This window comes from Hyla sarda, chromosome 2 (genome assembly GCF_029499605.1).
Source record: "Hyla sarda isolate aHylSar1 chromosome 2, aHylSar1.hap1, whole genome shotgun sequence".
In the NCBI taxonomy this organism is placed as follows: Eukaryota; Metazoa; Chordata; class Amphibia; order Anura; family Hylidae; genus Hyla; species Hyla sarda.
In genome coordinates, this window is record NC_079190.1 from 80009378 (window position 1) to 80034298 (window position 24921).

Consider the following 24921-nt stretch of genomic DNA (forward strand, 5'->3'; position numbering starts at 1 on the left):
TCATATGATTTTACCCTACGATAGACTGTTTATGTGCGTTTGTCACTACGTGTACATAATTACTATAAAATGATATTACTATATCCTAATATGTCTATAGTAAGGTGATTTTTGGAGAGATATATTATGTGTATTTTTAGTTTAATTTATGTTTTGTTTTTCATGGATCTTCCTTCAAAGATTAAAAAAAAGACAATTGGGGTCCATTATTATTGATTTTTGCTGATTTATTGGTTCAGCCGACAGTTATTTTAGTATCACTTATATTGGCACCTTTGGATTATGTGATGTTGTATGTTACCTAGAGGTGGCTTCAGCATGCAACCCATTCCAGGTCAGTCTCATTTTAATGTGTAGTGTAAAACTGCACAGGAATGTGGTCAACAAGTGCTGCAATGTTAACAAATATAGTAATGGGAAATACCGGGACTAGTCATAAAAAAAGATAGCAGCTCCTTGCTATCTGGTTAGAAATAGTTATGCCAAGCAGAACATAAGTGGGTGTAACTTTTACTATTGCTATGAGGTCCCTTGCTCTCCACATCCTTGTTTCTTGTTTTCAGGATAATTCAGACTTAAACAATACACTACTTAGGCAAGAGTGTTTACATGCGTAATCTTACACAGGGGAAAAGTGCGGCAAACTGTGTCACACATATCTGACCAGTTAACAGTTGCCCCTGTTTATGGGGTTGTTGACCATGTGAGAAATGCGCATGTTCCACGCAAATAAGGTAGAGAATAGGGAACTAATAGATTATTGTGTTAAATAGTGAGTGTACACTGTAACTGGAGTTTGCGGGAGTCTACATCAAGAATATGCGCAAACATTTTACACTGACACTGCCGCTATGTAATGTATCTAATCTGCCTGTATGCAATGCAAAAAAAATGCTTTAAAAACACCTCTTCAAAATAAATTCAGATAAGGTTTGGTATAGCACTACCCCACTGTGTTTATATTGCAAGATCATGTTTTATCATGTTACTTTAGAAACCTTGTTTCTCCTCATAACTAGAAACAGCAGATTAGAAATATACAAATGTAAACTGCCTGCGCATGCGCTCTACCGACAGAGCGCAGCACTCACGTGACTAGGACTTGGAGTCACAAAATATGAATATGCTAAGTAAGGGGACGGCTGATTGAGAAGACGGAAAGAAGCAGCGGTGGCCAGCCGGGAGAGCCCCGTCTCCTGTGCGCGACTTCCTGAATTCAGAAGGGGAGCTTCGCCAGCCAATATTTCGGGAACCAAAGATCATAGAAAGTGACCCCTCTTTGGATTCCTAGTCACCAACACTATTACCCAGTGTATTAGTAACATAGTAACATAGTTCATAAGATTGAAAAAAGACCAGAGTCCATCAAGGTCAACCTATAACCCTAATGAGTCCCTACTGAGTTGATCCAGAAGAATGCAAAAAACCTCATACTAGTGGTAAAAATTCCTTCCCGACTCCAAATATGGCATCAGAATAAATCCCTGGATCAACGTTCTGTCCCTGTAAATCTATTATCCATAACCTGTAATGTTATTACTCTCGAAAAATGCATCCAGTCCGGATGGATCATTAGTGGATTTAGTATGACTAAGGCAGATACGTCCGCTGAAAGGCGTTACTCTGTTGTCCGAACGATCTTATGCTGATGTCTATACGGTTTTACTGCATGCCGCTGTGCTGGACCCTTTTTCGTTTCTTCTAGTGTAAATGTTAGTTGCATAGGCCATAGCTCTAAAATACTCTAAAAGAACCCCCAGCGATCAGATATCTTATCCCGTATCCTTTGGATAGGGGATAAGATGTTTAGGGGCAGAGTACCCCTTTAATAACATGAACTCTCCTGCACTAGGCAGTCATCATTTATCACTGACCTGTCCCCTTTTTAGACAGGTGTTCAAATACTGTAAGCCAAGTTGGGTGGTTGTTGTGTGTGCGCTCAACATTTATTGCAGAATTGTTTATTTGGCCTCTGCATGTGTTTACCCTGCCAGAACCCTCTGCAAATCTGGAAGTGGGAACAAGAATTCTTGATGTATTTTCCCACACATGACAATAGTAGTAGTCACCTGCTAGGCTGTTGAAATTTGCATACTTTAATAGGTTATTTGTTCACGGGCCAACTAAGTTTTACAACAACCACCGAAAACAAAAGAATCACTGAGAAATGAGGGGTTGACCATCACCCTCTAGTCAGTATTAAAGACTATTTATTAAAAAAATAAGATTTTAGTCAGTTTTTTCTCACTCTGTGATAACCACCGAAAACACAGAGAATTAAAGACAGATTTTTCTGACCTGTCACCCTTACCTGTTCACTCGGCGGAATTTCCAAGCAGAATTCGGGTTGATATCTATGGGATTCTGCTGCACCGTGGATGAGGTGGAAATGCTGATTCCGACGTCCGCAGAAAGAATAGTCATGACTAGTCTTTCTGCAGATTCCGCTTGGAAATGCATTGCCGCCTAAGAGACAGCGCATTTCCAAGCGGTCCTGGCGCCCACCAAAACATTCAAATGTGCAGAATCTCTGCTCATGTTTTCCAAGGGGGACATTTCACACATTTTTGGCCATGTGAACATAGCCTTAGGCAATCCTGCTTCATCATACCTGTACAGAAACTTGCCATTATCCTACCTCGCATTGACACATTGTTTTTTCAATGTGGCAAACTTATTGGCCAATCTCATAATATCACATATAAAGAATTGTGGTCAAACCTTGTGCTCATCCATATTTTTTCATTAGGAACATGAAAAGATTCCTTAAGTGTTGCGTAGTTCCATGGATGGCTTGTATTGATATCGTAGATTACATCTGTAAATAAATAAGGCATCTTTGCATCCAAACAATTCTGTTTGCACATCCTTGACATTTTCTATTCCCAGTATCATTATTTGTTATCTGTATGGTAATGACTAATAAATTAGTGTTGATCGGCATAGGCCACATTCGAATTTGCGATATTTCGCGAATATATGGACGAATATTCGTCATATATTTGCAAAATTTGCATATTCGTAATATTCGCGGTTTATTTTCGCATATGTGAAAATTCGCACGCCAGTCTCACACAGTAGTATTAGAACCTTCTTTACACCACACAAGCTGGAAGCAGAGAGGGATGATCACTGTGATGTGTACTGTGGAAAAAAAAAATATTCGTAATTATTCGTAATATTCGCGAATATTCGCGAGCAACACTACTAATAAATGATGGTGGCCCATTGAATTTGATCATCATTGAAGGAGTCAATTGTTATTGTTATCAACCAAAGTATATATTTTTTTATCTTTCTTACCCAATTCATAACTGGAGAGATTTAGGTGTGCTTAAAAGATATGAAGACTTTAGGCCATGTTTACACAATGGCCCTCATTTACTAAGAGTGTAGTGTAGGTTTCTTTGTGGGTTTTAAAGGGGTTCCCCACTGCTTTAATCTTCTTGGAGCAGTTGGGTAGTACTGTGGCTATATGTTATTACCCCTTTGTTTCCTGCTGGTAATGCTACTGTAGTTGGGTTATTTTTTACCCTATTTTCAAACCCGGAAGCTGGTTACTTCATTAGTTTGCTGGCTTTTTTCGACCACTGTTTTTTCAGCCGCCGCCATCTTTCCATCTTTACGTCACCCTGCAGGGTGTTGTGTTGGAGGCCGGCTTGCCCCACGCTCCGTACGTGCCCACCTCCCGCGCTGATGAATATTCCAACGTCATAATCGCGGACCTCCTTCCTTTCAGCTTCTTATAAGCTGATTGGGCTGCTCGCGGCGAATCGGCTCCGTTGTTGGGCGCTTGCACAGTTCGTCCTAGGTCGGGAGGGTCATCTGCCAGAGAGCGCCTAGCAAACCTTCGGGAGCTGTCCAGCACATAGGGACTCCCCTCTGGCAAGGTTAGTGTTAACAATACCCCAGCGCGTCAGTCCCGAAGCTGAAAACACAATGGCACATGCGCAGATAACCCTCCCGACCAAGGACGAACTGCGCATGCGCCCAACAACGGAGCCGATTCGCCGTGAGCAGCCCAATCAGCAATCAGCTTATAAGAAGCTGAAAGGAAGGAGATCCACGATTATGGTGGTTGAATATTCATCAGCGCGGGAGGCGGGCACGTACGGAGCGTGGGGCAGACCGGCCTCCAACACAACACCCTGCAGGGTGACGTAGCGATGGAAAGATGGCGGCAGCTGAAAAAAAAACTGTGGTCGAAAAAAGCCAGCAAACTAATAAAGTAACCAGCTTCCGGGTTTGAAAATAAGGTAAAAAATAACCCAACTACAGTAGTGTTACCAGCAGGAAACAAAGGGGTAATAACATATAGCCACAGTACTACCTAACTGCCCCAAGAAGGTTAAAGCATTGGAGAACCCCTTTAATTCCCTGCAATTTATTTTCCACGGTATTTACTAAGGTTTCCCTACATTTTCCACTTTCCCTACACTTTGCTTTTTTTTACACATGTTCTGATCTGTCTGGTTTTCCTCAGCTCAAATCCACCACATTTTATTCTCACCAAAAACAATGAGGCCAAATATGGAAAAAATTCATATACTTTATTGAAAATACAGTAAAAACTTGTACTAAAAAATTACAATACAATATTAAATCAGTGGTCATACAACACACACTGCAAGAAAATGATGAGAATGTCCCCTATGAGTAAACAGAATGAACATGATACAAAAAGTCTCATCCAAAATGGTGGCGTACCACATGGGGTATGTCAGTATGCAAACACACAATATGTATGAGAATGAGACTATGGAGAACAGGAATCAAATAAGAAGAAATAAAGACAGAGTAATCAAAGAATGGGAATAGCAAACAGATTCTGGTCATGCACCCTATCTTGGGACAGCTCACCTACCCCGAACGCGTTTTCGCTTGTCGCTTTGTCAGGGTGCATGACCAGAATCTGTAAATATTATAGCCGTAAAATATATTGACATCATCTTTTGTCAGGCGATTTGGACTTTTTTTGATTGGTATTTCCAGTCAATAAAAAAATGGCCAATTTTTTTTCAGCACTTTTTTTTTTTATGAAAAAATATCCCCTGTAAGCACTGTGTGAAAATGGTTTTAGTATGGAAATATACTTTTACATATGTTAGTGGTTACCACGAGTTAAAACTTAGCATACATTTTCAGGCTGCAATCTTGTTTCTCTAATTCATTTTAGGGACCCTGATATGCAGATTCAGACTTCTTATGTGGGCCCTCCTTACAGTAATACATGCTGAATGTGCTGACGCTGTTCCTGAGGGGTGTGTTATTATTTGAATCCCTTCCCCCCTGGCACAATACCCTGCGTTCTCTATTTATACTCTGATACAGTCTAGCCTCTGTGATCAGCCCTCCTGATCCTCCTCCTCGCTCTACATACTGATCCCCTGTGTACAACCCCTTCGCCCTCCCTGCTGGTATCTCTAATACCAGAGAATGGAGGAGGAGAGCAGATAGAGCTGGGTCTGCCCGATGTCAGACACCTACTTATGTGAAGGAATTGCACAGATATTACAACAGGAAAATCTAAATTTTTTCGTGAAAACTATTTAAAAACTTGTTTATTTTTCATTTTGGGAACCAAGGTGGACAGATACTAGGACTCAGGTTGCCAGGATCCTTCGGTTTACTTTCCTTTTGGTTCAGGCTCTTTTCACACTATGTTTTTGTAGTGTCCATCAGGGGTATATATTGGGGCACTCACTGATTGATACCTCCACCATATAACTATTACACATGGCACAGTGACTCACATAGCATCAGACATAGACTCCTCTGTAAAAATAAGTATATACTGTGCAGTATACGTTTTTTTAGGATCCCGCTCTATAGAATGAATAGCTCCGAGGTAGGTTCTTTTCTATCTAGCAAATAAGCAGAAACCATGACAGAAACCACCTGAACGGAGGCCAAAAGGACACTTTTTATGGTGAGGGGATTGGGGTCTGTAAATATATATATGCCATATGTGCATGTGACAAAAGTTAGGAGCTAGTTTTCCATATATATGTAGTGGTCTAACTAGGATTTAATTCACTTTATGTTTTAAATGTCTTCCTATTTTTGTATGTATGCCAGTTCATAGCTTTAGTCCTACCCACTAAAGCCATGATGTAGAAGCTCCGTCTCTTGGGTTTGCTCTTCCAATGGCTTGAGCGATGAGTGTGCATTCTTATGTCAGCTACCTAGTATATACCGTATTTTTCGTCCTATAGGACACACCGGCGTATAAGACGCACCCAATTTTTAGGGGCAAAATCTAAAAAAATAAAGATTTTGAACCCAATAGTGGTCTTCAACCTGTGGACCTCCAGATGTTGCAAAACTACAACTCCCGGCATGCTGGGAGTTGTAGTTTTGCAACATCTGGAGGTTCGCAGATTGAAGACCACTGCATAGGAGGTAATACTCACGTGTCCCCGCCGCTCCGGACCCGTCACCGCTGCCCTGGATGTTGCTCCATCGCTGTCGCCGTGTCCCCGTAGCTCCAGAACGTCTCTGCTGCCGGCCTGGTATCCTCGCTCTCCGTCGCCGTCATCACGTCGTTACGCACGCCGACGCACGTACGCAACAACGTGATGACGAGGAAGGAGAGCGCCGGCCATACAGGGGATCCCTGAACGGAGAAGACACCGAGGAGGCAGGTAAGGTCCCTCCCGGTGTCCTATAAGCACTAACCCGGCTATTCATTCGGGCTGTTCAGGACCACCGCGGTGAGATCGCGGCGGTCCCGAACAGCCCGACTGAACAGCCGGGTTAGTGTCACTTTCCCTTCAGACGCGGCGGTCAGCTTTGATCGCCGCGTCTGAAGGGTTAATACAGGGCATCACCGCGATAGGCCGCAGGGGCCGCTGATAGCTGCAGGGACCGCCGCGATAGGGGTGAATTCGCCGTATAAGACGCACCGACTTTTTCCCCCCAGTTTTGGGGAAGAAAAAGCGTGTCTTATACGGTGAAAAATACGGTAACTCATATACCCTGAAATAATGTCAATGTTGCTCAATTATGTAGTTTTTGCAGAAAAATAAATAAATTGCTCATTCCTGCACTTTAAGGGGTTGTAAAAGACAACTTATCCCCTATTCACAGAACAAGGGGAAAGTGTTTGATTGTGGGGGGGAGTCTGACCACTGGGACCCCTTGCGATCTCCTGTACGGGACCTTGACTCTCTGAAAGGAGAGCATTCTGGAGACAGCACACACTCAATTCCTTTCTATTGGAGCAATGAAGAGACCCGAGACTCTCAGAGAGTCAGTGTCCCGTTTAGGAGATCCTGGGGGTCCCAGTGGTCACATCCCCAAGATCAGATACTTTTCTATTTTTTTCCATAGACAACAAAAAACAGGACTTGTCCCACTCACAAAAATAGGAAACGTTACTTAGCATGGAGGGGGGATGCTGAGCTCTGCTGGGAATGTGGTGGATCCGGTGTTATCTCTTTAACGTTCACTGTGCTCTTCAATAGACAGGAAAAGGATCTGTACAGAACTGGAAGTCTCTGTTCAGTTTTAGACCTAGTGGCCAGAATGGAAACTGCAAGATTTCAGGATTGTTATTAAATATAGATTGTCAAATGAAGAACTGTAAAAAACAACACCTAAAATTCTTTAAAAAATATGGCTAACATAAAAACTTTATTTAAACAAAAGGTTATCTTCTGATGACACATTCCCTTTACCTAAATGCTTGTCAGCTTTGTGAGCAGTGTGTATTGAGCAGGTGCTTGAGGCTTATGCAGCACAGTCTGATGGTTGTGGTGGTAGGGCAGGCAGTGTGGTTCCTTCCATGTGTACAGCCACAAGAAGCTGTACTAGGTTCAGTCCTACCCCCATCAGATATTCCGACAAGCAAGAGAGACACCCCATTTTCTGGTATCTGAAAGAAGCTTGATCCAAACTTTTGACTCCTGAGCTAAAGTGAGCAGATATAGTTGGCTTCTTTCTTGAGAGCTTAAGAGAAGTTCCTGAACTTTGGCCATCACCAACAAGGACCTACGTCCTCTGTAATGACTGGAAGGTTTCCTCCCTATGTAGATCCTCAGAACCTATTACAGAAGACTGACTGTTGGGTGTCTGTTTTCAGGAGATAAATTGGCTAGGTTGTATTTTACCTTCCAAAGCTGGTATTGACAATAATGGAATGTAACAGCCGATGAATGATTGTACGATGAATGAAAGCACCGATCAACCTGGCTCTTGTAACGTCTACTCATAGAAAAGAGCTTTAACATTTCAGTTTGACATCAGTTTCTTAGCCTACTAATCTACTTAGGACACAAAGAGAGTCATGTGTCAATATATGTAGTTGCTCCAGTCATTTGGTGTACAGTTGTAAGTTTATTAATAGAAAATACATTTGCCATTATCGCCTAGGGCTGTACGTTTCGGTACTGCAACTAATTACAGTGTAGGCTTTCATTGCGAAATAAAATAAATAAATAAATAAAATGCACCATTTCTACAGTGATTCCGGCCATTCAAGGCAAAAATATATGTGGTAATTACATGTGGTACCAAAATATGTGAACACAGCCTAAGGCCCCAGTCACTTTTTGGCTAAGTTACCACCCAGGTTTTGGTAAGAATTTTCAGCTTCATTTTCAGCTGTTTTAATACAAGGCTAAAATAGTTGAATTGAGTCTGAGAGTCAGTCACATAGGGATGCAAAATGAGAACAAGGCAAGTTAATATAGAAAGAAAATATAAATCAATCATTGCAACAAATGAGAAACTTGCAGATATGTTTTTTTTTAGACATTTCAGCCTCATAGACAAAAACGTCTTTTTTTTTTTTTTCCCCCCAGTTTTTGTGTTTTTATTATGGGGTGTAAACTGCCCATTTTACAGATCAAAAACACCAGTATTTTAAGCATTTAGAAATTGCAGTTTTTCATGCAAAATGACTGGAAAATAGACAGAAATTTGCAATTGTGTTTGCATGAAACCGGAAGTTTTTCAAGGTCTTAAAATACGGTAAAATAAAAAACGTGTGAACATAGCCTTAATGTTAATTCCCAAACTATCAAAAAAGCTCTAGGTAAGACCTGGCACTGTTTAAAGGGGTATTCCAGGCAAAACCTTTTTTTATACATATCAACTGGCTCTGGAAAGTTAAACAGATTTGTAAATTACTTCTATTAAAAAATCTTAATCCTTCCAATAGTTATTAGCTTCTGAAGTTTTCTGTCTAACTGCTCAATGATGATGTCACGTCCCGGGAGCTGTGCATGATGGGAGAATATCCCCATAGGAACTGCACATCTCCAGGGACGTGAGTCATAAGAGAGCAGTTAGACAGAAAACAACAACTCAACATCAGAAGCTAATAACTATTGGAAGGATTAAGATTTTTTAATAGAAGTACAGTAATTTACAAATCTGTTTAACTTTCCGGAGCCAGTTAATATATATAAAAAAAGTTTTGGCCTGGAATACCCCTTTAATAGCATGGGCCGTATTCCCACCAGTATTGTTGAATACAGGACACTAATATCACTTTAGCCTTATATCCTTGCTCAGCTTCTATATGCCAGTGTTCACACTTAATCTAGAATTTGTATTATTGTAACACTTAAGCTATAACTTGCCATAAAGTATTTTTAAACAGCAACAAACACGTCAAAATAAAAAAAGGTCCTTTACGTAGCCCATTAAAAAGGGTTCAAGGTGTTCTGCCTTGTCAATAGGGTTCTGTACACAAGCCTTTACCTACCCCACCATATATATTATTAGGGCATGCCCCCCCCTCACCTCCTCACCCACCACATCCCGTCAACTGTACTTCCAAGCTTCTGGTTTAAATAGGATCAACAGTGTCCATGATCCTTTGGGGAATGTGTGAGTCACGTCACTAGTGAGTGGTGCTGGGTGCCGTATGTAATCCTCAGCCTCACCGTGACCAGGAAATCCGCTCAGGGTATGAGGCATCAGGGTTTTATTCTCCTGGTATAAGGCAGTAACCTGCACTTATGTAAAACCTCTATTGTGTCTAAACCCACAGGCTTCTATCAAATCTGTCATCCATCACTATGTATCCATCCACAAGGAAAAATAACAGTTATGGTTGGATTAGATACCCATATACCATATATTACATATCATTTATAACTAAGTACACACAAATCACAGAATAACTAGAATAAACTATATTCTCAAAACCTCAGGATTATTGGTTGCTGGTTATGTACAGCAGTTGTCCTATAATGGAAGTGGATATGGACCAGAGCAGTTGAAAGATTGTTGCTTGATATCTTCAATTCCCTTAAAGGAGTAGTCCAGTGGTGAACCCAGTGGTGAACAACTTATCCTCTATCCTAAGGATAGGGGATAAGTTTGAGATCGCAGGGGGTCCAACCACTGGGGCCCCCCACGATTTCCTGTACGGAGCCCCGACAGCCCGCGGGAAGGGGGTGTGTCGACCTCCGCACAAAGCTGCGGCCGACATGCCCCCTCAATACAACTCTATGGCAGAGCCGAAGCGCTGCCTTCGGCAATCTCCGGCTCTGCCATAGAGATGTATTGAGGGGGCGTGTCGGCCGCCGCTTCGTGCGGGGTCGACACCCGCTATCTGGCCGGAGAGCCTGGCCCCCGTACAGAGAGATCGCAGGGGGCCCCAGCGGTCGGACCCCCCCTGATCTCAAACTTATCCCCTATCCTTAGGATAGGGGATAAGTTTTTCACCACTGGACTACCCCTTTATACTGTGGTAAACATTAATGTATTTGTGTAGTTGTGTATAAACTGTGTAGGTTAAGGTGAGTCTGGCCCATCAGAGAACCAAATCATTCTCCAGGGTTTTGGAAATCAATAATTATTTAGCAACATTTTCTTCTCCTGTCTATATGTTAGGGGCATTTTTTATGGAACAACCTCACATATTGTGGATCAGCTGATCTGGTTGGCCAGGGCTTGTTTGAGCTAAGAGTTTCTGATTGATCAGCCTCTCTCCAAATGTCCCTGACTTTTGCAAGGTGATGCGGATTATGTCATATGCTGTTTGTGTCTAAACCACGTACCTTGTATTTCTCTAGTACCTTGTTCTAGCTTAGTATTCATCCTAGCCATTCAGTTCTTTGTTGGTTCATTATGTTTAGATATCTTGTAGTTGCTGTTGCTTCTCCTTTTTTATTTAAGAGCCGAAGAACGTGCTCTCGGATCACCCAAAGTGCACGAAAAACTGCAAACTTGTTACACTAAAAAAAAAACGTGCACAAAGGATGCGGTTCCAGGTTCGATGTCCCTTTTCGCCGAAGCTACTAAGGGACTACAAATGCTCCCGGCATCCCCCTTGGCCTTAGCCAAGGTATCTGCCTGCGGAGCCGTAAACGGTCAGTACCCTGCTCATGCAGGCGTACCCGGGGTTTTTGCAGGGAGGTGAGGAACCTGAGGGCCACACACACCTCCCCTAGACCGCAAGGAGGGACACCCAGCAGGGCTACCACTTCCTAACAATCCTGTGAACACACAACACGCAAAAAAGTGACACAGTGACAAAAATAAATAAATAAGTGAATGTGCGCAGGTATACGCCCGGACATCCGGACGGATCTATAAACATTTCTCTGATCCTAGCCAGAAGGCCGGAAATCAAGAGGTGAGTGCTACAAGGTGAAGAGATCATGGTGCCCGTGCTTCCACTTAGTGAGCCAGTACACCCAGTGAGTTTCGGCACCTCGGGGTCACCACTCCCCAAGGCACTAAAGTACCTCGGCTCTAGACCCTCTCAGCCTCATGGCGAGACCTGGAAGAAACAGGTCACATCAGGGCAGCCATCAAGCTGATTCCTCAGAACCAGCCCCGGAATGCCCCGGTACACCTGCCCCCTGCCATGCAGCACCCATCCCCACCAGCTCCACACTGGCGTCGCCTGCCACCGGCATGAAACTGATAAGAACAGATACTACACTTGATCTTAGCCAAAAGGCCGAGAAGCGATTCTGTTGTTTCTCCTAGTTTGATCTTGTTGCGGTTGTTCCTTAGTACAATACTGTTCAGCCTTGGTTTTTGTCTTTAGGTCCTAGAATCCTGCTGTTATTTGTGTTAGGGAGAGTTTTGAAGATTTGGGTTTGCGTTAGGGATATTCTTAGGAAAAGCAATAGGAAAAGCAAGGGTCATGCCACATCTGGTGTTAGGATATGTGTTCAGAGACAGCTCTAGGGAAAGATACCAAAAAGCTAGTTAGGGTCAGTTTTGTAGTTTATTTCTATCCAACTTCCATCTGCGTCAGTTCCTTAATGCCATCCATCTCTTTTTTTCCCCATCATCCATTCCCATAATCCTTCAGGTTTTTGTCCTCTATTGGTTGTTCCTATTCTTGTTTCCTTCTTGTATTGCTACGTGCTGTCTGGTTGTCACACTATTTGGCTCTACTTGAATTCCTGGGGAGCATCTGAGCACTTTTATTGTTAGGGCCCAGGAGATCAGTCTGCTATAAGTAAGCTTATTTTCTTGTGACCAGTTAGCATTATTACATCTGGTAGGTCTAGACTTTGACACAATAATAGGCCATAGTGAGTGTTTACAATATTGACAAAGATTACAATATAATAGGATAGGGGGTAATTAAGTAGGTGTACATATCTTTATGTATAACTAAGATGGAGGATGGACCCTCAGTACAATTTCCTCTGGTTGTCCTAAGGAAACCCCAGCCCAACTCTGACAAGAGGCCCATAGAAACTATTCAGGCCACTACAAAAATGGCACCAGTGGCCTGAATTGGTTACTTTAGGTAAATACAATGATTTTATTTTCACAGGGTTTTAATAATCTGGACTGTATAGATTGTACATGGTGCATATTGGATATGCAGTTTTGCAGGAATTTGTATATGTAAAATAAAGCATATATCTATTAGGTATATTATTTATGTTTGATGTGAAATTAAAGGGGTACTCCACCGGAAAACATTTTTTTTTAAATCAACTGGTGCTAGAAAGTTAAACAGCTTTGTAAATTACTTCTATTAAAAAATCTTAATTCTTCCAGTACTTATCAGTTGTTGCATGATCCACAGGAAGTTATTTTCTTTTTGAATTTCCTTTCTCTGACCACAGTGTTCTCTGCTGACACCTCTGTTCATTTTAGGAACTGTCCAGAGCAGGAGAGGTTTGCTATGGGAATTTGCTTCTACTCTGGACAGTTCTAAAAATGGATAGAGGTGTCAGCAGAGAGCACTGTGGTCAAGCAGAAAGGAAATGCAAAAAGAAAAGAACTTCCTGTGGAGCATACAACAGCTGAGAAGTACTGGAAGGATTAAGATTTTTTAATAGAAGTAATTTACAAATCTGTTCAACTTTCTGGCACCAGTTGATTTAAACATTTTTTTTCCAGTGGAGTACCCCTTTAAGGTCTTGTGTGTACATTTCCAACACATAATGGGTTAGCGGAGGGCCATATCCCCCAAATTTGTCCCTCTCTCTCCTCAATCATCTGACATTCTTCCCAGCCCACTGGAATGGCAGTAATTTCAAGGATTTTGAAGTGTTATTTATTTTTTTCTTTTTATGGGTGATAAACTTTTGCTGACCCTGCAGCACTCCTTGAACTCACAAAGCACCACCCCCTTCAGACAACAGAGCGCCCCCCCTCCCCTCCGCATTTCTTCTGCTACACACCTTGATCTCTCCCTCCACCTCACGCAGATACCTGCACTGGTCTGGGTGCTGCTAAGGTGTAGATGGGGGGCAGGGTCAGTCCTTACTCAGTCCTTTAGGTTAATATATTTTTGAACTTAGGTACAAGTAAATCTGTCAGTATAGTGAGTGCATTTTCATTACGATTTTTTAACCTTTGATAAGCGCATACTCATGATCATTGATTTTGGGCTCCTTACTCTGCACTATACTGTGGTGTGGTATAGGAGGATGGTGTAAATTTTCTTCTGCCTCATGCTAGCTATAGATCCTTAGAATAGGTCGTCAATATTAGATCATGGGGGGGGGGGGGCAACTCCCAGCCCCCCACTTAGCTGCTCAAAGGGGCTGCATTGCTAGTGCAACTGCTACAATTTGAAATGTGTCAGCCTTTCTTTGTTTTACTATGAAAACTTTCATTTCAGAAAAACCTTTGCATGTTGCAAAGACATGTCAAAAGTTTTTGATCAGCCAGGGACTCGTGCTAAGACCCCCACTGATCTTTAGAATGAGACAGGAGAAGTGCGCAGCTGAGCGCTTCTCTCCCCAGCTTGCTGCTCTCCCCATCTCGCTGCAGGCTCCACAGACTTAAAGGGGTGTTCTGGCTTTATACATCTTATTCCCTATCCAAAGGATAGAGGATAAGATGTATGATGCAGGGGACCCGCCGCTGGGGACCCCCGCGATCTTGGTGCAGCCCCCGACATTCTGTGCCGGGCGATGCCTCCGAGACGGGGATGTGACATCACAGCCACGCCCCTAGTGACGTCACGCCCCTCCCATAAACATGAATGGAGGGGGCGTGGCATGATGTCACTAGGGGGCATGGTCGTGACGGCATGTCCCCATCTTGGAGGCAGTGCCGGCTGCACCGAGACTGCAGGGGACCCCTGTGATCATACATCTTATCGCCTATCCTTTGGATAGGGGATAAGATGTATAAAGCCGGAATACCCCTTTAAGAGCATTAAGACAGTAAGAGACATACTCAGCATTGTCCTGCTCCTTCTTATGATAGGTAGGGTCTGAACACCCTGTCCCCGACCAACCAAAACTTTGGATATGTCTCTGTGACATGTCATATTTCTTTTCAAATGACAGTAACGCTTTAGGATTGTTTGATGGAATGTTGACTTTAAGACGAAATAAAAGATACATTTTACACAATTCTGGAGCTGTAGGATTTGCTAAATGAAGTGCTAATATTTTTGCACAAAATATGTTGTCACTTTTTCCTTATTATAAGAGGAATTTATGAATAGTTCTTGTGTAGATTTTGGTGTCAAATTGTCAAAAATGTTTGAGCAATCGTTTTATTTCCGATATTTTGCACAAAGATTGAGGTTGCAGAAAAGTTTGTATCTTTAAAAATTAAGAATAAACATAGTTCACCATAAACCTGTTTACAGGAAAAGTTGCTGAGTTGCCCATAGCAACCAATCAGATTTCTTGTTTCATTTCTCAGAGGCCTTTTCAAAAATGAAAGAAGCAATCTGATTTTTTCTCTGGACAGGTTTTGATAAATCTCCCCTTACCGTATATACTCGAGTATAAGCCGAGTTTTTCAGCACAAATTTTTGTGCTGAAAACGCCCCCCTCGGCTTATACTCGAGTGAACTCTCCACCTGTCAATACCTTCTCAGTGGTCTTCAACCTGCGGACCTTCAGATGTTGCAAAACTACAACTCCCAGCATGCCCGGACAGCCATTGGCTGTCCGGCATGCTGGGAGTTGTAGTTTTGAAACCTCTGGAGGTCTGCAGGTTGAAGACCACTGCGGCCTTCGACATCATCCAGGCACCCCCTTTAGTTTTATACTCACCTCCCCTCGGTGGGAAGGAAGGGTGAGCTGGTCCGGGCCATCTATGCTGCAGGGACTGTCCGGTGGGGAGGGTTAGTCGTTCCGGGCTGTCCATTTTCACCCGGGGGGCCCTCTTCTCTGCTCTCCGGGCCCAACCCCAGACTAGTGACGTTGCCTTGACGACGAAGCACATGGACGTCCATGTGCTTCGTCGTCAAGGCAACGTCACTAGTCCGGGGCCCGGCCCGGAGCGCGGAGAAGAGTGCCCCCCGGGTGAAAATGGACAGCCCGGAACGACTAACCCTCCCCACCGGACGGTCCCTGCAGCAAAGATGGCCCGGACCAGCTCACCCTTCCTTCCCACCGAGGGGAGGTGAGTAGAAAACTAAAGGGGGTGTCTGGATGATGACGAAGGCCGCAGTGGTCTTCAACCTGCGGACCTCCAGGACTTTCAAAACTACAACTCCCAGCATGTCCGGACAGCCGACAGTCTGGATGATGATGGGGGTCTGGATGATGACATGGGGGGATGATGTATTTCCCACCCTAGGCTTATAGTCGAGTCAATAACTTTTCCTGGGTTTTTGGGGTGAAATTAGCTTATATTGGGGTCGGCTTAAACTCGATTATATACGGTATATAGTATATGACAAGTTTATATACCCTAATACTTATTTGTGAAGCTTTCAATAAGAATTACACCTCCAAAGGTCTTTTGCAGTCATCTGTGAGTTTCTTGCACCCGTCTTCTGGTAGTTTCTCCCATTGCAGTTCTCTGGAGGTCTTGAAGGTTTTTTTTCCCAATAGAAAATTTCTGTTCTCTCCAAAGATTTTCACTTTGATTGAGATCAGGACTCATTGTTGGCCAGTTTAAAACAGTTTAAAACCATTCCTATGTACTTTTGGATGTGTGCTTTGGGTCTGTATCCTGCTTTAGTACCCTTTTAGTTTGCCTTCAAATATAGTTGTAGGGTAGGGTCACACATGCCGTATTTTCTCACCCATTGAAGGAATAAATATGCAGCAAAATACGGCATGTGTGAGCCTACCCTTAGGAGCACATTTTACTCTGACAATTCTCTGACCTTGTTGATCCTGTAGCACAAGGAGTAGTGTAGTGATTGTTTTATAATGCCAGTGTGCCCAGGCTGCAAAAAGTAAAAACACTAACTTTAACTCACCTTCCGTCGCTCCCCCGTTGCGCCTGTATAGCTCTTCAGTCCTCCAGTCCTGGTCTTCTTCCGTCACACTGCGATCAGCGTTTTGCCAGCCACAACGATGACCCGCCTTGGCCAGTGATACACTGAGTGCAGTGTCATGTAAGGGGCTTGGGTAGCAGGGAGAATGTGGGGCCCAGGCTCCTTACATGACATTGCATGTATCACCAGCCGTGTTAGGATATCGATGCAGCCAACAATACACTGACCTCAGTGTGACAATCTGCGCACACGGAAGCAGGAAGAAGACTGGGACCGGGGACCTAAGAGCTGTATCGGCACAACGGGGGAGCAACGGAAGGTGAGTTAAAGTTTATTTTTTACTTTTTGCAGCTCGGGCACAATGGCATAATAAAAAGACACCACTACACTACTCCTTTTAAGGGGTACTCCAGTGGAAAACTTTTTTTCTTTTTTTTACAATACACTGGTGCCCGAAAGTTTTCTAAACTGCTTCTATTTAAAAATCTTAATCCTTCCAGTAATTATTAGCTGCTGAATACTAAAGAGGAAATTATTTTCTTTTTGGAACACAGAGCTCTCTGCTGACATTACGAGCACAGTGCTCTCTGCTGACATCTCTGTCCATTTTAAGAACTGTCCAGAGTAGGAGAAAATCCCCATAGCAAACATATGCTGCTCTGGACAGTTCCTAAAATGGACAGAGATGTCAGCAGAGAGCTCTGTGTTCCAAAAAGAAAATAATTTCCTCTGTAGTATTCAGCAGCTAATAAGTACTGGAAGGATTAAGATTTTTTTTATAGAAGTAATTCACAAATCTGGTATACTTTCGGGCACCAGATGATTTAAAAAAAAAAAAAAAAGTTTTCCACCTGAGTACCCCTTTAACACCTCTTGTTCCAGAGGTAGCAAAGCAGCCCCAAAGCCTTATGGATCATCCACCATGTTTTTGCATAGGTGGGGATCACTATTCTTTATAAGCTTCATTGCTTCATCTATAAACATAATATTGGTATACTTTACCGAGAAGCCTTCTTTTGGTTTCTTCTTTCTATAGAACATCTGTGTTTAGTTCAGTGTGCAGAATAGGCTTCAATATGTCTCTAGGTCAGCCTGAAGTTCTTTGGATGTTGTCTGTGGCTTCTTAGCCACATTTTGAATCAACATTTAATAGGGTATTCTCTCAAATGTTCCTTTTTCCACCATGTTCTAGAGGGTTCTTGACTGTTCCACCATTAGGAAACTTATTGAAAACATTGCGCACTGTTGAAACCAGGATTCCAAAGTCTTTGGGGCATAGTCTTGTACTCTTTGGACAGATTGTGCTTCTTGATAAAGGCATTTCTGGGATGCGCAATTTCGCCATTATGAACATCGAACAGGAAATGGCCTATGAATATACCGTTCATAGGCCGAATAAGGTCACGTGAGCACAGACAAGATGGGGACTGGAGCCTTATTTCTAATGCATCACAGGTTTGTCTGATTTGGGGGTTTTTTTTAGGCCAAATTTTTTTTGTTACTTTTGTGCCTATATTTTGTTTCTCAATCACAGAAAAATCAAATAAATACACATATACCAAAAAAACAAATGTACTGTGCAGAAATCCACACAATTCACTGAGTGATGAGCGGCATATGCCATATTCGAATTTGCGATATTTTGCGAATATATGGACGAATATTCTTACTATATTCGCAAAATTAGCATATTCGACATTGATGCTATGGACTGGCCCGCACGTTCCTCAGACCTGAATCTAATTGAGCACATCTGGGACATCATGTCTCCCTCCATCCACCAACACCACATTACACCACAGACTGTCCAGGAGTTGGCGGATGCTTTAGTCCAGGTCTGGGAGGACTTCCCTCAGGAGACCATCCACCACCTCATCAGAAGCATGCCCAGGCATTGTAGGGAGGTCATACGGGCACGTGGAGGCCACACACACTAGTGAGCCTCATTGTGACTTGTTTTAAGGACATTACATCAAAGTTGGATCAGCCTGTAGTGTGGTTTTCCCATTTGATTTTGAGTGTGACTCCATATCCAGACCTCCATGATAAATTTGATTTCCATTGATAATTTTTGTGTGATTTTGTTGTCAGCGCATTCAACTATGTAAAGACGAAAGTATTTCATACGATTAGTTCATTCATTCAGATCTAGGATGTGTTATCTTAGTGTTCCCTTTATTTTTTTTTGATCAGTGTGTGTTTATATCTAGCCAAGCAGTTTAACCCCTTAAGGACCTAGGGCGTATGGATACGCCCTGGCTTTCTGGTACTTAAGGACCCAGGGCATATCCATACGCCCGTGGGAATTTCGGTCCCCGGACCGGGGTGACTGCTGATATCTATCAGCAGGCACCTCGAGCAAATGCCCAGGGGGGTCATCAGACCCCCCCATGTCGGCGATCGGCGCAAATCGCAAGTCAATTCACACTTGCGATTTGCGCCTATTCCGGGTCATTACGGGTCTATGGTGACCCAGAATATAAGGGGGATCGCGGTTGTCTAAGACACCTATGATCCCCCTGAAGGGATAGGAGTGAGGTGGCAGGGGTGCCATCCCTCCTATCCCTGCTATTGGTCGTCAGAAGCGACGACCAATAGCAGACCGGGGGCGGGGGGGGGGGGGTTAACTTTCGTTTTCCCCACTCTGCCCACCCACACACAGGCGGGGCAGAACAGGGAAACGAACGGTACCGAACGCCGAAGTCCACTTACCCATCCGGAGGCAGCGGGTGACGGTGATCGGCGGGCGGCGATGTCGTGCGACAGAAGAGGACGGCTCCCTGGATCCTACGGAAGCTGGTAAGTTGATCTGGAGGGCTACAGTCTGAGACCACTGTACAGTGGTCTCTAAACTCTAGCCCTCCAGATGTTGCAAAACTACAACTCCCAGCATGCCCAGACAGCTGTTTGGGCATGCTGGAATATGTAGTTTTGCAACAGCTGGAGGACTACAGTTTGAGACCACTATACAGTGGTTTCTTAACTATATCCCTCTAGATCTTGCGAAACTACAACTCCTAGCATGCCCACATAGTTGTTTGCTGTCTGGGCATGCTGGGGTTTGTAGTTTTGCAACATCTGGAGGTCCACAGTTTGGAGATCAATGTGCAGTGGTCTATAAACTGTAGCCCTCCAGATGTTGGAAACTGCGAATCCCAGCATGCCCAGACAGCAAACAGCTGTCTCTGCATGCTGGGAGTTGTAGTTGTGTACCTCCAGCTGTTGCATAACTACATCTCCCAGCATGCCCTTCGGTGATCAGTACATGCTGGGAGTTGTAGTTTTGTAACAGCTGGAGGCACACTGGTTGGAAAATACTGAGTTAGGTAACAGAACCTAACTGAAGGTTTTCCAACCAGTGTGCCTCCAGCTGTTGCAAAAGTAGAACTCCCAGCATGCACGGTCTGTCAGTAATGCTGGGAGTGGTAGTTTTGAAACAGCTGAGGCTTTCCCCCCATGTGAACGTACAGGGTACATTCACACGGACAGGTTTACAGTAAATTTCCTGCTTCAAGTTTGGGCTGCGGCAAATTTTTTGCCGCAACGCAAACTCCTAGTGGGAAATTCACCGTAACCAGCCAGTGCGAATGTACCCTAAAAACACTACACTACACTAACACATAATAAAGGTTAAAACACAACATATACACCCCCTTAAACTGCCCCCCACCCCAATAAAAATGAAAAACGTCTTGTACGGCAGTGTGTCCAAAATGGAGCCTCCAGCTGTTGCAAAACAACAATGCCCAGCATTTCTGGACAGCCACTGACTGTCCAGGCATGCTGGGAGTTTTTCAACAGCTGGAGGCACCCTGTTTGGCAATCACTGGTGTAGAATACCCCTATGTCCACCCCTATGCAATCCCTAATTTAGTCCTCAAATGTGCATGGCGCTCTCTCACTTCAGAGCCCTGTCGTATTGCTAGGAAACAGTTTAGGGCCACATATGGGGTATTTCTGTACTTGGGAGAAATTGCACTACAAATTTTGGGGGGCTTTTTCTCCTTTTACCCCTTATGAAAAGGAAAAGTTGGGGGCTACACCAGCCTAGTGTAAAAAAAAAAAAAAAAAAAATCACACTAACATGCTGGTGTTACCCCATACTTTTTATTTTCACAAGTGGTAAAAGAAAAAAAGACCCCCAAAATTTGTAATGCAATTTCTCCTGAGTACAGAAATAACCCATATGTGGGCAAAAAATGCTCTGCGGGTGCACAACAAGGCTCAGGAGTGAGAGCGCACCATGTACATTTGAGGCCTAAATGTGATTTGCACAGGGGTGGCTGATTTTACAGCAGTTCTGACATAAACGCAAAAAAAATAAATACCCACATGTGATCCCATTTTGGAAACTACACCCCTCACGGAACGTGACAAGGGGTATAGTGAGCCTTAACACCCCACAGGTATTTGACAAATTTTTATTAAAGTTGGATGGAAAAAGGAAAATGCTGGTGTTACCCTAAATTTTTCATTTTCACAAGGGAAAATAGGAAAAATGCCCCACAAAATTTGTAACCCCATTTCTTCTGAGTAAGAACATACCCCATATGTGGATGTAAAGTGCTCTGCTGGTGCACTACAATGCTCAGAACAGAAGGAACCTCATTGATTTTTGGAACAGTGGTCCGTGAAAATGAAAATCAGAAGAATTGGGGTTACAAATTTTGGGGGTCATTACCCCTTGTAACAATATAAAATTTAGGGAAAAAACTGCATTTTAGTAAAAATACATTTTATTTTTCATTTACACATCCAATGTTAACGAAAAGTTGTCAAACACCTGTGGGGTGTTAAGGCTAACTGGACCCAGTGTTACATGCCTTTAGAGGTGTAGTTTCCAAAATGGTATGCCATGTGGGGTTTTCTGCTGTTCTGGCACCATAGGGGCTTTCTAAATGTGACATGCCCCCCAAAAACTACCGCATTTCAGCAAAATTCACTCTCCAAAATCCCATTGTTGCTCCTTCCCTTCTGAGCCCTCTACTGCACCCGCCAAACACTTGACATACTTTCCTTACTCGACACTTGACATATTTCCTTACTCGAGAGAAATTGGGTAACAAATTTTGGGGGGCTTTTTTTTCCTATTACCACTTGTAAAAATTCAAAAACTGGATCTACAAGAACATGCAAATTTGAATTTTCTCCTTCACTTTGCTGCTATTCCTGTGAAACACCTAAAGGGTTAACACACTTACTGAATGTCATTTTGGATACTTTGAGGGGTGCAGTTTTTATAATTGGGTAATTTTTGGGGTATTTCTAATATGAAGGCCCTTCAAATCCACTTCAAACCTGAACTCGTACTTGAAAATTTCCGATTTTGAAAATTTTGTGAAAAATTTGAAAATTGCTTCTGAACTTTCAAGCCCTCTGATGTCTTTCAAAAGTAAAAACATGTCAACTTTATGATGCCAACATAAAGTAGACATATTGTATATGTGAATCAATGTATAATTTATTTGGAATATCCATTTTCCTTATAAGCAGAGAGCTTCAAAGTAAAAAAAAAATGCTACATTTTCAATTTTTTCATCAAATTTTGGAATTTTTCACCGAGAAATTAAACAAGTATCGACAAAAAGTAGAATATGTCACAAAAAAAACAATTTCGGAATCAGAATGAAAGGTAAAAGCATCCCAGAGTTATTAATGCTTGAAGGGACAGTGGTCAGATGTTCAAAAAATGCCCGGGTCCTTAAGGCATATTTGGGCTGATTCCTTAAGGGGTTAAAGGGGATATCCACCATAAGGTGATTTTAGTATGTACCTGGCAGACAGTAATGGACATGCTTAGGAAGGATCTGTGCTTGTCTGGGGCTAAATGGCTATGTTGTGAGATTACCATAATACTGTGGCTAGCTTTTTGTGAACTGGTATTTCCTGTTTGAGTTTTCTTTTTTGCCTAAAAATCCCATAATTCAATTTTCCTCCCTCCCACACATCAGCCACCCCACCAATTGAAACATAAATGAGCAGCATCCATTCAAAACACCTGTGGTTTTCAATCAGGGTGCCTACAGCTGTTGCATTAGTTGCAGATTGATCTCTCTCCCACCAAGCCATTCCTTTCACCCATTGAAGCAGACAGGCTTCCTGTCATCAGCTGACTAGTGATGTCAGGCCTTGGTCGCATTGCAACCTGGGAAAAATCTGAGACAACAGTCATTTTGTATGCTGGTAAAAATATTGGGGTGAAAATCACAGAAGAATTGTGAGAAAACTGTCACACACAGGTACAGGCACTATGTTATGAACTACACTAACTTTACAGGCCCTGTAGCATAGTCAATACCTGGAATACCCCTTTAACTAAACACTTTATTTCAGGAAAAGTTTTGGGTGGTGTACCTCATATTCAGGGTTGCCATTTATGTTAGGCACAGTTGTACAATTTACAAATGAATATCGTGTAAAAAATAGCTTTGTTACTTTCGTATTCATTGTTTATTTTGCTGATTGGAGTGTGCCAAAATAACTGCTAATAAAAACCAAAATAATATAAAAAATTCAATATAGTAATTTAAATAGGATAATATGCCTAATAAACACCACCTGTCAGTGATTTTAATGTAATGACTGTCCAGTGTTGGGGGAAAGGGTGAGAAAGGCAGAATGAAAAAAATCTATTTTTATTTATTTTTTTATTGATTTAAATGGGTTTTCCCTTGTTTATACAGTTTTTTGTTATTATGTTTGTGTGTTATGTGTGTATTTTATGTGTGTTGTGATTATGTATATATGTATTTTCTTACCTTTTGTGAAGATCCGGAAGCTGGCCCATTTTTCTTCCAGTGGCTTGCAGTGCACCTCGGCCTCCGCCATGTTGTGTTCGGTAAGTGGGATGTCGGGGGGTGTGTTCTTGCTTCTGTCCTTCCTATCTTCTGACGTCCCAGGCAAATCTTTTCTTGTTTGTTCCGTGGCTCAGCGACGAATCTGCGACCTCTTCCGGCGCATGCGCAGGTAGTTTTTTTTTTTTTTTTTACCAATAAAGTTTTTTTGTCTAATTTACAAACTGTCTGCGCATGCGCGAGTACGCAAGTGCTACGCTAACAGCGTAGCGTACGATAGGTCTACGCTAATAGCATAGCTTCGCGCAAGCACAGACAGTTTGTCAATTAGACAAAAAAAAACTTTATTGTCTAATTGACAAACTGTCTGCGCTTGCGCGAAGCTACGATATTAGCGTAGACCTAGCGTACGCTATGCTGTTAGCGTAGCACTTGTGTACTCACGCATGCGCAGACAGTTTGTCAATTAGACAAAAAAAACTTTATTGGTAAAAAAAACAAAAAAACTACCTGCGCATGCGCCGGAAGAGGTCGCAGATTCGTCGCTGAGCCACGGAACAAACAGGAAGAAAAGATTCGCCTCGGACATCAGAAGATAGGAAGGACAGAAGCAAGAACACACCCCCCGACATCCCACTTACTGAACACAACATGGCGGAGGCCGAGGTGCACTGCAAGCCACTGGAAGAAGAAGGGGCCAGCTTCCGGATCTTCACAAAAGGTAAGAAAATACATATATACATAATCACAACACACATAAAAAAAACACATACTTATACACACATAACACACAAACATAATAACAAAAAACAGTATAAACAAGGGAGAACCCCTTTAATTATGCAAAGGTAGTGATACATAAAAAATATTTGTTATGGCCATAATTGTAGCAATAAAAAGTGAAATCCACAAACACAAAACCCAAAATACAAAACCTCAAAAATTTGGGAATTCCTGTTTTCCTTCCATTTTCCCATACAATATGTAATTGTATGAACCGAGAAATGGTGCCATGATAAATACAATTTAAGAATATAATATAAACACATAAAAACATAATATACAACATAGTAAAATATGCCCTTTCCTACCTGCCCAACCTAGTATTCTCCCTATATAAGGAACATCTTCAGTGCTCCCACTCCACATGACCTGAATCCACTTTCAGACTACGTGATCTTGAATATCCCATGAAAAATGCCACCATGAAATAAGACAAATGAATCTTGTGTCAGAAGAAACTGTAAAGTAAGAAAAATATAAGAAGGCCTAGGAATGTCCCGAACAATGTATGAGTGTGTGTTTTAATAATAGATTGCATCTGAAATATTTCCACTCTTTTTCCTGACACGTCATCCAGGCCTGGTACAGCTGAAGTGTTATCAGCACCAGAGCCGCAGCATGACTCTTTTTGGATTAGAAGGTTACATATGAAAGTTATGTAGTTCTATTCAATCCTGTCAAGAAAGCCTGAACTCTTGTGCCACTCAGAGT

The 24921-nt window shown here is 42.6% G+C and overlaps 1 protein-coding gene and 1 pseudogene across 1 annotated transcript in view; one reads left to right on the forward strand and one right to left on the reverse strand.

Annotated features, from left to right (window-relative positions):
- The window catches only part of DHH (desert hedgehog signaling molecule), an 84242-nt gene that overhangs the window by 10930 nt on the left and 48391 nt on the right, over positions 1–24921 (forward strand). The gene's annotated exons all lie outside the window — the stretch shown is intronic.
- On the reverse strand, positions 11845–11935 carry LOC130359799 (U2 spliceosomal RNA; annotated as a pseudogene).